General features: G+C 36.8%; 1 protein-coding gene across 16 annotated transcripts in view; it reads left to right on the top strand.

The window, feature by feature from the left end:
• Window positions 1–15,185, top strand: part of runx3 (RUNX family transcription factor 3) — a 269,009-nt gene that overhangs the window by 102,520 nt on the left and 151,304 nt on the right. For 12 of the 16 annotated variants that reach the window (XM_073919902.1, XM_073919909.1, XM_073919900.1 and 9 more), the window contains one exon: window positions 12,043–12,115. The gene's annotated coding sequence lies outside the window, so the exon portion shown is untranslated. Of the gene's footprint in view, window positions 1–90; window positions 342–439; window positions 544–12,042; window positions 12,116–15,185 lie in introns of all 16 variants that reach the window. The other 4 variants (XM_073919905.1, XM_073919908.1, XM_073919912.1 and 1 more) reach the window with 2 other exon arrangements.

Genomic DNA, 15,185 nt, shown 5'->3' with positions numbered 1-15,185 from the left:
CATTTTTAGAGAGAGCACTAAATAACAGGTAAAACTCTGCATATTCTTATATTGACGTGCAAAAAAAAAAGAAAAACACATTTCTCCAAGGATAAATAGCAGCCTCTGGTCCGTTCCCACGCCGAACATCTGACTGTCTCCCCTTTCTGTGAGAGAAGTCTGAAAACCACTGCAATGGCCATCAAAAAACCAACAACTTCCTCTGTCGCCTGCTCACTTCCTGTTTCTGCGTCTGAGGGCCCAACGGTGCTGTGATGATTAGCCGGGGCCTTTGCGTGACAACCAAGCAGCCAGACGCTTTAGTTTCCCCCATTCAGACCGGAAGCAGCACTATTGCAACGGTAAACTGTTTCTCACTTCTGCTGCGGCAGACGCTCACACACATGCCGTCTGAGCGTCTTATAAAACGGGTATTGTTTTGCTTCTTATTTTTTTGCAGAATCATCTGTGAAATCTGTCTGCCTGTCAAAAACAGGAAGCGTGACTGAGATCTGATAAAGACCCACTCCGTTTCATCAAGATCACACGGGCATCAGTCATCAGGTGTACTGGCCAATGGTTTATTCTCATTTCATTATTTGCATAAATTGTGTCAGTCGTAATGTGTTAAGGTCACACTTTAAAGTGCACATGAAATCAAAACTAACCATAGGGATTTTGTTAGCTTACTAATCACTTGCCAATTTTGGGGTGAACAATTCATCTGTGCATGTCATTAAGAAATAAAAAAATAGCTTGCCCTTTGAAAATAAAAAAAGCCAACATACTGTTATACTACATAAACTTAATAATCTTCTTCTCCTCCTGAGACTAATTTCTATATGCATCTCCTTCTAGACCTTTCAAACACCAAACACACTCCAGACCTTTAAACTGGTCTGACTCAGGTTGCTATATCTTTTCCAACTGATCCGACTTTTGGTTTTCCGAAAACGGACCTGAAATTTTGGAAAAGCCCCATTGACTTAACATTGGACCAAACTTTGTGACCTCATAACTTTGCGCCAGACTGTCATACAGACTTATAGTTGGGCTCATTTAACTCAGACTACCAATCTGCCAACCACTGATGACCTTTCAACTTACTAGTCACACCCTAGCAACCACTTACGACACCCTAGCAGCAGTCCCATAGACTTCTATTATAAAAAACTGCCATTGACTTTACATTGGACATTCTAACACCATACCAATCCATACTAGAAACATGCTAATTCATACTAAATTCATGCTAACAGCATGCTAGTTTATATTATGCTAGAAACATGCTAGCATGATAATTCATGCTAGAACCATGCTAACTTATGTTAGCAACTGCCTAGCAACTACTCAGAACACCTTAGCAACCACCTAGCAACACCTCAGAACACCCGAGATATAGCTAAGCAACAACCTAGAACACTTTAGTAAGCGCCTAGCAACAACCTAGAGCACCTAAGCGATTTCCCTAACGACCACCTAGCAACACCTTAGCAACAACTCAGAACACCCTAGAAACCACTCAGAACACCCTAGCAACCGCCTAGCAACACCTTAGCAACCACCCAGCAACATCTTAGAAACCACCTGGAACATCCTAGCAACCACCTATCAACACCTTAGCAACAACCTAGAGCACCTAAGTGATTGCCTAACAACCACCTAGCAACACCTTAGCAACAACTCAGAACACCCTAGAAATCACTCAGAACACCCTAGCAACCGCCTAGCAACACCTTAGCAACCACCTAGCAACATCTTAGAAACCACCTGGAACATCCTAGCAACCGCCTAGCAATGCCTTAGCAACCACTCAAAACACCATAGCAATTGCCTTGCACCATCTTAGCAACTACCTAGCAACCACTCAGAACACCCTAGCAACCACCTAGCAACACCTCAGCAACCGCCTAGCAACACCTTAGCAACAACCTAGAACACTTTTGCAACTGCCTAGCAACACCTTAGCAACAACCTAGAACACCTAAGCAATTGCCTAACAACCACCTAGCAACACCTTAGCTACCGTCTTTCAACCACTCAGGGCACCCTAGCAACCATCTAGCAACACCCTAGCAACCGCTCAGAACACCCAAGCAACTGCCTAGCAACATCTTAGAAACCATCTGGAACATCCTTACAACCGCCTAGTAATGCCTTAGCAACCACTCAGAACACCCTAGCAACTGCCTAGCACCATCTTAGCAGCCAACTAGCAACCAATCAGAACACCCTATCAACTGCCTTACAAGAAACATGCCAATCAATACTAGAAACATGCTAACCTATATGTAGTTAAAACTGTTTCAAATTTCTTAAACTACTTTGATTATTTAAACTTTAAACCTATTTTAAACATTCAGACTAGGCTTTCTCAAGCCACCATAAAGTTTTCTTCAAACTTTACTTTTCTCGTCTTTAATTGAAATCTGAAAATGCACTCCCTGTTACTTTGCGGGTCAATTCTCAGATTAGGTCTGTCTGAGGTAATGGGCGTGGCTAACATATTTAACCACGCCCCTTCAGCTGTCAGTTTTGACAACAAACAGAAATGGTGAGCAGGAGGTGTCTGTTAGTTTGTAATAACTCTCCCAAACCCTTTTCCCAACCTCTCTTAATGAAATCCCTACTTTACTACATCCAATCAGCTCACAGTAAAAAAAAACAAGACACGCCTACTGTTTTTCCATTTAATATTCCAATTTTCTGTTAACTGCGTCACAATACGAAAAAACAAAACAAAAACAAATTGCAGCTTCTAGTTTATGCTGACATTGCCAAGACAACAAGTTGGTCATAAATCTGTCATAAACATGACTGTCATGAAGCCATTAAAATGTGTTGTGACGGTACACTTACCGGCCACTTTATTAGGTACACCTGTCCAACTTTTTGTTAATGCAAATTTCTAATCAGCCAATCACATGGCAGCAACTCAATGCATTTAGGCATGTAGAAATGGTCAAGACGAACTGCTGCAGTTCAAACCGAGTATCAGAATGGGGAAGAAAGGGGATTTAAGTGACTTTGAAAATGGCATGGTTGTTGGTTGCCAGATGGGCTGGTCTGACTATTTCAGAAACTGCTGATCTACTGGGGTTTTCACACACAACCATCTCTAGGGTTTACAGAGAATGTTCTGAAGAAGAGAAAATATCCAGTGAGCGGCAGATCTATGGGCGCAAATGCCTTGTTGATGTCAGAGGAGAATGGCCAGACTGGTTTAAGCTGATAGAAAAGTAACTCAAAAAGGCAGATGAGCATCTCTGAACGCTCAACACGTCCAACCTTGAGGCTGACAGCAGCAGAAGACCACACCACGTGCAACTCTTGTCAGCTAAGAACAGGAAACTGGCGCTACAATTCACACAGGCTCACCAAAAACGAATAATAGAAGATTGGAAAACTATTGCCTGGTGTGATTTTTTTTGCTGTGACATTCAGATTGTAGGGTCAGAATTTGGCATCAACGGCATGAAAGCATGGATCCATACTGCCTTGTATCAATTGTTCAGGCTGGTGGTGGTGGTGTAATACTCTGGGGGGTATTTTCTTGGCACTTTTTGGGCCCATTAGTACCAATAGAGCATCGTGTCAGCACCACAGCCTACCTGAGTATTGTTGCTGACCATGTCCATCCCTTTATGACCTCAGTGTACTCATCTTCTGATGGCTACTTCCAGCAGCATAACGCGCCATGTCATAAAGCGCGAATCATCTCAGACTGGTTTCTTGAACATGACAATGAGTTCACTGTACTCGAATGGCCTCCACAATTACCAGAACTCAATCTAATAGAGCACCTTTGGGATGTGGTGGAACGGGAGATTCGCGCCATGGATGTGCAGCCGTCAAATCTGCAGCAACTGCATAATGGTATCATGTCAATATGGCCCAAAATCTCTAAGGAATATTTCCAGTCCCTTGTTGAATCTATGCCTCAAAGGATTAGGCAGTTCTGAAGGCAAAAGGGGCACCAACCCGGTACCAGTAAGGTGTACCTAATAAAGTGGCCAGTGAATGTATATTAAATGTTAATATTTATTTCTAGATGTTTTCTCATTTTCATATTATTTATTTTGATAAAGTGAAATTAAACACATCATGCGTTGCGTAATTATTGTAGCATTGACTTAAATGTTAAAGACACTTGTTGACATTTTGATTTATGCATATGTGTGGGTTTTGTCTTTTCTTTTTTATTTGGGTTATTATTAATTTTTAGACTCATAAGCCATGACTCAACGCCTCTTTTGACTGTTTCTTTAGAAAAAAACAATGCGAGAGAATTGATTTTGAGCACTACTGATTTTAGGTCTGCAGTTTCCATGAGTCACTGGACGTGTCATAAAGTCTGTCCACTAAAGCTGCAGTTGTATTTATCTCATCATAAGCATCGCATAGTGCTGAGGTCATTTTCCATCTTCCATTCTGCAATACATTGATGAGTTGTTTATCAGTGGAAGTTTTGACGGTGCGCAGAAATAAACAGGAATCGAGAAAACCGGTTGAGGCTAGTTGCGTGCTGGTTTAGATGGGTTGATGCTGATTTAGGTATAGCTGGTGGGACTGGTTGACCGTCAGGGTTTTTCTGGTGATATTGGTCAATCAAGGAAGTCTTGCTTACTTCATTTCACAAGGCTATTTCACTCTAATGTAATATAATATAATATAATATAATATAATATAATATAATATAATATAATATAATATAATATAATATAATATAATATAATATAATATAATATAATAAAATAAACCTTTTTAATATAAAATAATATTGTAACAATATAATGTAATGTAATATAATATAATATAATACTGTTTAATATAATATAATATTTAATAATTATATAATTTAATATTTAATAATAATATAATAAATTTTTGTAATATAATATAATACAATATTGTAATATAATATAATCTACTGTAATGTAATTTAAAATAATATAATATATAATACTGTTTAATATAATATAATTTTAATAATAATACACTATACTATTGTAATATAATATAATACAATATAATGTTATGTAATAATATAATATGATATAATACCATTGTTTAAAATAATATAATATTTAATAATAATTTAATATATTATAATATAACATAATATTCTTTAATATAGTGTAATATTGTTTTTTAAATTCTTCAATTATTTATTTATATTATAAAAATAATGTGTTTATAAAATTATTGAAAATTTAAATTTCACAAATACTGGCAAACACAATCTATTTTATTTAATTATTTACTTTTTTAATAGATCTATTTTCACTTATTTATTATGCATTTGTAGTTATCTATCAAAAAAAAAAAAACACCTCCCTCATCAAGAACATCCTTTCTCTGATTGGTGTTTGTTGGCACAAGATCAACCTGTCACTCACATGAGATCCATCAACAGCACACCACAATCATCCAATCAACTCCCATGGACAAAATCAAACCCCATCTCGCATTTTTGTCCAGTTCAAGAAACCGTTTTACTTAGATTTACATAAAAAATAGGGAGAAACGTCTATCACAACATCCCTTCCATGCCAAATTCAAGTAATTCCTTGGACGTTTTACCTCCAAATAGAGTGAAACGTCAAAATTGCTAGTTTATAGCTTTTATATGCCTTCTTGTATACGTCTATCTTGTAACCAGCAGTTACTAGTTAGTGTGTGGGTTTCCAAATGTCTATATCAGTTTCAATTCACAGTATTAACAAACCATTTACACTACCAGCTTAATAATGAGCTGTTTATATAGTTATAAGGTAGAAGTTGAGTTTAAGTTTTGTGATTGGGGATGAGTTATACTTTAGAACTACTAATGAACAGTTCATATCTTAATAATAGACAGGCAATGAGCAAGTAGTCTGATACAAGTAGTATCTGTCTTTCGGATGAGACATTGAAATAAGGTCCTAACTCTCTGTGGTCATTAAAAATCCCATGGCATTTCTTGTAAAGAGTAAGAGTGTAACCCTGGTGTCCTGGCCAAATTCCCTCCATCAGCCCTTACCCATCAAGGCCTCCCAATCATCTCCATCCACTGAATTGGCTTCATCACTGTCTGTTCATTTCACCAATAGCTGGTGTGTGGTGAGCGCACTGGCGCCGTTGTCATGTGGCTGCCATTGCATCATCCTGGCGGATGCTGCACACTGGTGGTGGTGTGGAGAGACCCCCCTCCTCATGATTGTGAAGCGCTTTGGGTGTATGGCCATACACGATAAATGCGCTATATAAATAGACATTATATTTACATATGAATTGCAACCTAAACTACAATGTTAGCAAAGTTTTTTATTATTATTTTTTTATACTGTGCTAAAGCGAAAGCACATCGAGAAATCACCATATAATAAAATTAATTTGCAATGCTAATGCATGTGTCACACTATGATATTTTAGTGTCACTTAAAATTGTAATATTAATTGTTTTTAGTAAAAGTGAATTGCTTTTTTTAAATTTTAGATAAATTAAAAGCTAAATGAAGAGTAATGTAAATAAAACAGAATTGCTAGTTTATATATTTTATACGTCTTCTTGTTCACTTCTGTATCTTGTGACCAGCAGATACTAGCCGGTTTGTGGGTTTTCAAATGTCTATGTCAGTTTCCTTCAAGTTTATGGCAAACTTTTTGGTAACACTTTAGATTGGATCACAATTTACAGTACTAACAAACCATTAACTAACACTACTAAAAAAGGTGTTGCATGCAGAACTGTTGCAACTGTTATTTGTGTTGAATTTAAACAAACAAATTAAGTTTAATAATGTTCAACTTAATTTGTTGGTTTAAGTTCAGCCCAAATAAATAGTTTACAACCTCTTAACGTAAAAAAAAAATTGAGCAAATCCAAGGAATCATCTTTGAATATTTTCTTTCAGTGATATAGCTTCATAAAACTAATGAGCTGTTTATTATTAGTAAAGTAGAAGTTGGGTTTCGATTTTGAGATTAGGGATGAGATCATACTTTTTAACTACTAATGAACAGTTAATCTTAATAATAGACAGGTATTAAGCAAGTAGTCAATAGTATTTGTCTTTCGGACGAGATGTTAAACTTCTGTCTCTATTGTCATTAAAAATCTCAAAACGGTTTCCTTCAAGTTTATAGCGAAGATTTTGGCAACACTGTAGTTTAGGTAAAAATTCACGGTATTAACAGTCCATTAATTAACACTACCAGCTTAATAAACTACTAAGTAGCTGTTTGTTAATAGTTAGTAAGGTAGAAGTTGAGTTCAGCTTTTGGAATTAGGGATGAGATCATATTTTATAACTACTGCACTAATGAACAGTTCATATCTTAATAATAGACGTTAGAGATAGAGACGTTAAACTTAGGTCCTGGCTCTCTGTGGTCATTAAAAATCCCATAGCACTTCTCGTAAAGTGTAGGAGTGTAACCCTGGTGTCCTGGCCAAATTCCCTCCATCATGGCCTCTCAATCATCCCCATCCACTGAATTGGCTTCATCACTGTCTGTTCATTTCACCAATAGCTGGTGTGTGGTGAGCGCACTGGCGCCGTAATCCTGTGGCTGCCGTTGCATCATCCACGCGGATGCTGCACACTGGTGGTGGTGTGGAGAGACCCCCCTCCTCATGATTGTGAAGCGCTTTGGGTGTATGGCCATACACGATAAATGCGCTATATAAATAGACATTACATTTACATAGTATAAATTGCAAACTAAACTACAATGTTAACGTTTTTATCATTATTATTTCTTAAACTGTGCTAAAGCGAAAGCACATTGAGAAATCACCATATACTAAAATAAATTAGCAATGCTTATGTATGTCACGCCATGATGTTTTAGTATCACTTAAAATTGTAATTTCATTTGCTTTAGTAATAGTTTGAATACCTAAATTAAAAGCTAAGTAAATAGTGTTGTAAATAAAACAGAATTGCTAGTTTTTATCTTTTATATGTCTTCTTGTACACGTCTGTATCTTGTGACCAGCAGTTACTAGTTGGTTTGTGGGTTTTCAAATGTCTATGTCAGTTTCCTTCAAGTTTATGGCAAATGTTTTAGTAACACTTCATGTCACAATTTACGGTATTATCAAACTATTAACTAACACTACTAGCTTAATAACTGCTAAGTAGCTGTTTATTAATAGTTATAAGGTTGGGTTTAAGTTTTGGGTAGGATTAGGGTGGCAGAATAAGATCATATTTTATAACTACTAATGAACCATTCCTATCTTAATAACAGGCAGGCAATAAACCAGTAGTCAGTAGCATGAATTGTGACCTAAACTAAAGTGTTACCATTGTTTTTTATTATAACTGTTATTTTTATACTGTGCTAAAAGCACATCGAAAAACCACCTCTCAAATATTTAGGTACTTTTGCACCTAACACATGACTCTTCAAGATCAATGCTATAAAATCCACAATAATCAGACTGATTAAACCCAAGAGTTTCACTGGAAAATGGTTTGACAGGATTCTCTGATGTGAGTCATGGTGGTGCCAGTGGTCTGTTTAGATGGGTTTGGTTTTCTCATGACGCCCACGTTTAAATGAAATCAAGGCGAATTTCTTGACTGTGGGTTGCCCTGTGTGTGTATGTGTGTGTGTGTGTGTGTGTGTGTGTGTGTGTGTGTGTGTGTGTGTGTGTGTGTGTGTGTGTGTGTGTGTGTGCTGGATTCCTTCGAGTTGTCCCAACACAAATCGATTAAGGTAACTGAACTGTTTTTGCAAATGTAAGTGCAGGGCGGCATGGTGGCTCAGTGGTTAGCCACTGAGCCACCATGAGTAAGAAGGTCGCTGGTTCGAGTCCCGGCTGGGTCAGTTGGAATTTCTGTGTGGGATTTGCATGTTCTCCTCGTGTTGGCGTGGGTTTCCTCTGGGTTACTGTCAAAATGTAAAATGCTCTCTGTGTGACTGTAGGAACTAGGGTTGGGATTGGGGTATCAAGACAGAATATAAAGAGTTCAGATGGAAAAGTCTCTCTAAGTCCCATCTGAAATTTCCAAAACGAGTCTTCTTGTGTGGGTTCTGTAAATTCACTTTTATATCGAAGATAAATTTATATATTTTTTAAAATTGGAATTACTGAACAATAGTGATGCGAATACCAGCGCTATAAATAAACAACGTTCCTAACATTGAAACTTTATTCGGTAACAAGTAATCAAATGAATTGCTATTTCCCTGTTACAATGATGTTACCGTTACTCACAGTAAAATGCGTGTTACTATTATTGAGAACAATAAATCGGTTTTCATACGAGCAGCATCTCTCTCAGCCATAGGACCTCTCTTTCTCTGGGATGTGTGTATGTTCGGGGCTGGGGCGGGAGACATAACCAACCAGTGATGATGACTGGTAAGTCTGTGAGCATGGTGTAATTGAGAATGTGATGATTGGCTTAGATAGAGTACATTTCCATCGTTTGCCAATCAGAGGCAGAGTAGAGTGGGTGTTCACACATGCGCACACGCACAGTCAGTGGCACACACCAACGACCAGGAGTCAGAACGATAGCAATTCCAACAAGTTCAAAGGTAACGTTTGTAAAATGGAAATATAAGCACTACTTTTCCCTTATTGAGGTAAAAGGCAAGAATGTTTGTTAATATTTATTTTATAGACATTTGACAAATTAGGTTTTTTTAAAGTAACGCAAAAGTTACTTTTCCTGGTAGTTAGTTACTTTTATAATTATGTAACTCAGTTACTATTTGTGAAAAGTAACTAGTAACTATAACTACTTACTCTTTTAAAGGAACCTGCACAACACTGCTAAACATAAACACAAGAGGCTGATAAAAAATCTTATTTCAGAGAACCATTTCAGACGGCACTTTAGAATAATAGTTTTTGAATATGAACTCTTCATATACAGTTGACCCGTACAATATAGTCATTACATTTATAGTACAACAATCATTACATACACTACCTGACAAAAGTCTTGTCATCAATCCCAGCTGTAAGAGCAACACATAATAATTTGGAAGAGTGGCAGAAGATCGATTTTTCAGATGAATCATCTGTTGAACTGCATCCCAGTCATCACAAATACTGCAGAAGACTTACTGGAACCCAGTCATTGTAAATCAATCAAGTTTGGAAAACGAAAAGTCATGGTTTGGTGTTACATTCAGTATGGGCACGTGTAAGAGATCTGCAGAGTGGATGGCAACATCAACAGCTTGAGGTATCAAGACAATTGGGCTGAACTTTACATTACAAACCACAGGAGAGGGCAAGTTCTTCAGCAGGATAGCGCTCCTTCTCATACTTCAGCCTCTACATATAAGTTCCTGAAAGCAAAGAAGGTCAAGGTGCTCCAGCATTGGCCAGCCCGGTCACCAAACATGAACATTATCAAGCATGTTTGGGGTGAGATGAAGGAGGAGGCATTGAAGATGAATCCAAAGGATTTTGATGAACTCTGGGAGTCCTGCAGGAACGCTGTCTTTGCCATTCCTGATGACTTTATTAATAAGTGATTTAAATCATTGCAGGGATGTATGGATGCAGTCCTCCAAGCTCATGGGAGTAATGCACAATATTCATTCTGTTTCCACTGCAGCATGACTTTATATTCTATACTATACATTATTTCTATTGTGACAAGACCTTACTGTCCTAATTTAATGATTCAAAATCAAGGCATGATCTTTTTTTATTTTGGTAAAATAAGCGTAATCTAGAGGCCTTTTCCTTTCATATAAGCCACTTCTGATACCAAATGATCAACTAGAAGTCCAGTTATTATTTGCTGTTCCTAAAACCTGGATAGGTGGCAAGTCTTTTGTCAGGTAGTGTATATATAGCATACACTATACTATATAGTGTATATAAGTTCATGAAGAAAAAAAAAAGTCTTTTTAGATGCATGTCGCAAGTGTGAGAAATATGCATGGATGTACAGTAAGAATTAAGCTTTAAAAGGAGTTTTTTTTTTTATCCTGTTCATTTTGTTTTATGATCAGACTCATCACACATCTTGATCATGTTTGCACGAGGCCCTCCTGCTTGAGCTACAGAAATGTACTCATGTTCGTTGCACCACAGTATTTTTTTTTTTCCACCTAATGTTCTCATGTGAAAAAAAAAGTTGCTCTGCATTTCTCCGGTCAGCCGCAAACTGTTTAATCGACATCTGTCAAGCATCATGCAGACATCCGGTCATAGTGATCGGCCAATTGACAATGTTTAGAGTCATCATAGTGTCCACAATAATAAAGATGTCAAATGTCAGAGACTGCTTTTGGAATTTGAGACACATTTCTAAGTGCTTACCTAAGTTAAAAGTATATTTTTTACATTTACACAGTATCAGAAACCGGTGTAAATGCTGTAAAATAAAATTTTTAAAAAATGTGAAGCTGTGGTGGTTTTACGGTATCAAAATTTGGATACCACCCAAGCCTAAAACCCAGCGACCAATGTGAGGAGAGTTTACTCTCATGTGACTTGTTTTAGCTCTTTTGGTTCGATTAGAAACTTTGCCGTGTGAAAGCGAACCGCTCCAAGCGCAAAGAGCAACACTATAACAATTTTAATCCTTGTTTCGGAACAACTGAATCGATTCACAGGTGTGAAAGCACCCTAAGTCAAAGGAAAATGAATGAATGAATGTTCATGTTTTGCATGATAATATTGATTATTGTGACAGGCCTAACCCTGCGTATCAAGACTTGTATGACAAAATATAATGTAAATGATGACCCTTTTGGAAATCTGTAGAAAAGAACACACTATGTTATCCCCCCAAAAACAAGCACTAAAACAACCTTTTGCTTTTTTTTTTACAAGCAAAAGCTGCTCACAGTGGCACCATATCATTATTCTGTGTCCCCATTTGAGCTTTGTTTACAGTTGCAACAGATTTCTTCATTGAGAACAATGGCGGCACCCATGGTCCAAAGTAAATGTGGATTTATTGGAATAACAAATATTTCATGTTTTTTTTTTTTTTTTTTACATACTGCATAAAAAGGCATCATTTACATACATGTTTCCTTTTGAACAGACTTTTTTTTTCATTTATATAACTTTTCTCTTTACTGTTTTTACAGACTACGTGGCTTCCCATGTGGCAAATATTCCAGCAAAATGGCATCTTTGAAATCAAGAATGCATCTGTGTCAGGTAACTACTAACCTTATTCTGCAATGTGAAAGTATATTCGTTTTTGTGATTGTTTTAGAACTTTCATGGAAAACACATACACTTAATACACAAATACACTTCATTAAACATGCACACATAAACGTAATCTTTATGCTATAAAACTGCAGGTTAACTATTTTTCTATATAACCACTTATATTTGATTGTAATGTAATAATCAGGGGTCATACTGTCATGGAAAACCTGGAAAAGTCATGGAATTTTGACATGACATTTTACAGGCCTGGAAAAGTTTTGGAAAAACAGAAAAATCCACATGATTTCGGAAAAGTCATGGAAATTACATTTAGTTATTTTGCAGACATGTTTGTCTAAAGCAACTTAAGTTGCAACTTAAATTCCGTCATACAGCGCTGCGAAAAGGGGCGAGGTTAAACAATGTGATATGACATTAATAAATTTGAGCGATTGCTCCATATTTGAAATTTCTTATTTTAAATTATCTTCTATTGGTCTAACGCAATCACCTGATGTGATTTCGCAAGTAAGAATTCACCAAGCTTTTAACTTTCTGGTTTGCCGCATTCACATGTCTATAAATGGAAGTCAATGGAGCGAAACATGCAGTGTGATCGCAGCTTTATAACAGAAGTAGTTTTACCTACTATTACTAGTTTAACAAACTATTAAATTATCTAAAATTAGTTGGACAAATATCTGTATACTGGAATGGATGTTAGTTGTTTTTATTCTTTTCTTTTCTTGGCCATAGACTTGCTCATACATTATTAGTGCTGTGTAAGCATCATCATCTATTTTACATATATACAAAAATGAATTTTAACTATTGCGTGTTTTATGAAATGCTGTAATAAATGTGAACGTTTCTTATGATTTACCACGTATACGTAGACATTACATGAAACATTAGGTCATGAAAATTGACTTAAATTACATGGATTTTTTGTAGTAAAAATGTGTATGAACCCTGAATAATGTGCACCTTTTGTAAAGATGCTTTGAATTAAATTAAATTAAATTAGATTAAATTAGGCGAGGCAGTGGAGCAGTAGGTAGTGCTGTCGCCTCACAGCAAGAAGGTCGCTGGGTCTTTGGTTCGAACCTCGGCTCAGTTGGCGTTTCTGTGTGGAGTTTGCATGTTCTCCCTGCCTTTGCGTGAATTTCCTCTGGGTGCTCCGGTTTCTCCCACAGTCCAAAGACATGTGGTACAGGTGAATTGGGTAGGCTAAATTGTCCGTAGTGTATGAGTGTGTGTGTAAATGTGTGTGTGGATGTTACCCAGAGATGGGTTGCGGCTGGAAGGGCATCCGCTGTGTAAAAACTTGCTGGATAAGTTGGCGGTTCATTCCGCTGTGGCGACCCAAGATTATTAAGGGACTAAGCTCACAAGAAAATGAATAAATTAAATCAAATCAAATCAAATCTAATCTAATCGAATCTAATCGAATTGAACTAAATTATGAATTTAATTTAATTTAATTTAATTTAATTGAACTGAACGGAAGTAATTTGAACTTGCGATTTTATCACCTATAGGGAGAAATGACTGGGGATAATACATGGCAGAAAACGGTCAATCTACTTGCTCTACAAACAAATGTGTTCATGACTATATATACATAGTAGAATGATACAAGAAGAAAATATCAGTTTGCAACAGTAAGCAGCATAGCAATCTGGTTCTTATGTAGAAAAAAAATCAATGAAAGTGAAAGAGACCGAAAGTCTCGAGCCAAAAAGATTCCAATTGTTGCACTTGTTTGCGAAGAATAACATCAATAGGGGCCAGATTCAGTAACAGCTTGTGTCAGTGCGAGCTTTTTTTTGCCGTTCATAAGCTACTGTCAGGATTTACTAAGCTTTGCACCATATAGTGAAAAAAAATCTTGATTTTAAGCTGGCAAACTTTTTTTACTTGCATGCTTTTGCAGAAGTGAATCCCTTCTGACCAGCGTTGTTAGATGACTTGCATCTGATTATCATAATATCTTCTTGTTAACAGCCTACAGGAATTTGTGGCACTCCTATTGCGCTGGTCATTACATAATTGACCACGATGTGGCTTTAGCTGGCTGTTTAAAAGTGATTTTGAGTAACAAGATTGTGTCTCGAACAGGCCTTCGCATTGCATCTTGCATATGTTGCATCACAGTTAGCTGTTTTTATTCAATGGAGCAATTCCATGCAAATGTGAGCCTGGTCATGAAAAAAAAAAGTTTTCACCAAAAAAGTGAAACCCTTTCTAGGTTTTTTTGTGTAGACTTGTATTTTACTGTAATCAAAAATATCTCTGTCAATGTTTTCAACCATTATATTTGATTGAAGTCAAACAAATACCAATTTCACATCTGTCACATCGATAACAGAACGAAAAAAAGTTTTTGGTCACTTTCGCGACCAAAAAACAACCAAATATCAACATCTAATGAGGCTACAGCTTGACATTGTGTGAACGTTATGACTATGACTTCTTGGATATATACACTAGATATCACATACAGACCCTGAGCATGCGTCAATACCACCGCCACATTTGTACAGTGCTCCCAAGACAAAAGTCATTGCACCACACTTAGACAAAAGCCAATGTGAAGATGCTGGACTTTAGCTATGTCTGCGGGTTTGGTAATGAGCAAACAAAGAAAGCAAAGCACAAAGGCAGAACATTTCATAGGCAAGATTTTGTTTTTTTACGATTTTGCATGTTACGAATTTTAGTGCTTAACAAGTAACGTCATTGATGATAATACTGTCTTTTACTGCGCTGACCATAAAGCAAAGTAGCACCAACTTGCACTAAATACCAGGCTTATGCTAGTTTTGTTGAATAAAGCCAGCAAACAATGTAAATGAAATACGACAACAAGATGCTGCGGTGCCAGAAACTTGTAATATTGACGGCTAAGTGAAGTAATGGCTAGATTTTGAAGTAACGTACTGTACGGTATAAGGGTTTCTGATAACACGTTTCTTTGCCTCAATTTGCATCTTTTCCATCCTAAATTATTGAATGTTACAAATGTGATATACCATTTAGATCAGAAAGACGGATGTGCACATGATACACA

The sequence above is a fragment of the Danio rerio genome, chromosome 13 (genome assembly GCF_049306965.1).
Source record: "Danio rerio strain Tuebingen ecotype United States chromosome 13, GRCz12tu, whole genome shotgun sequence".
Lineage (NCBI taxonomy): Eukaryota > Metazoa > Chordata > Actinopteri > Cypriniformes > Danionidae > Danio > Danio rerio.
Note: the sequence above shows the minus strand (reverse complement) of the source record. Positions and strands in the feature narration are given on the sequence as shown.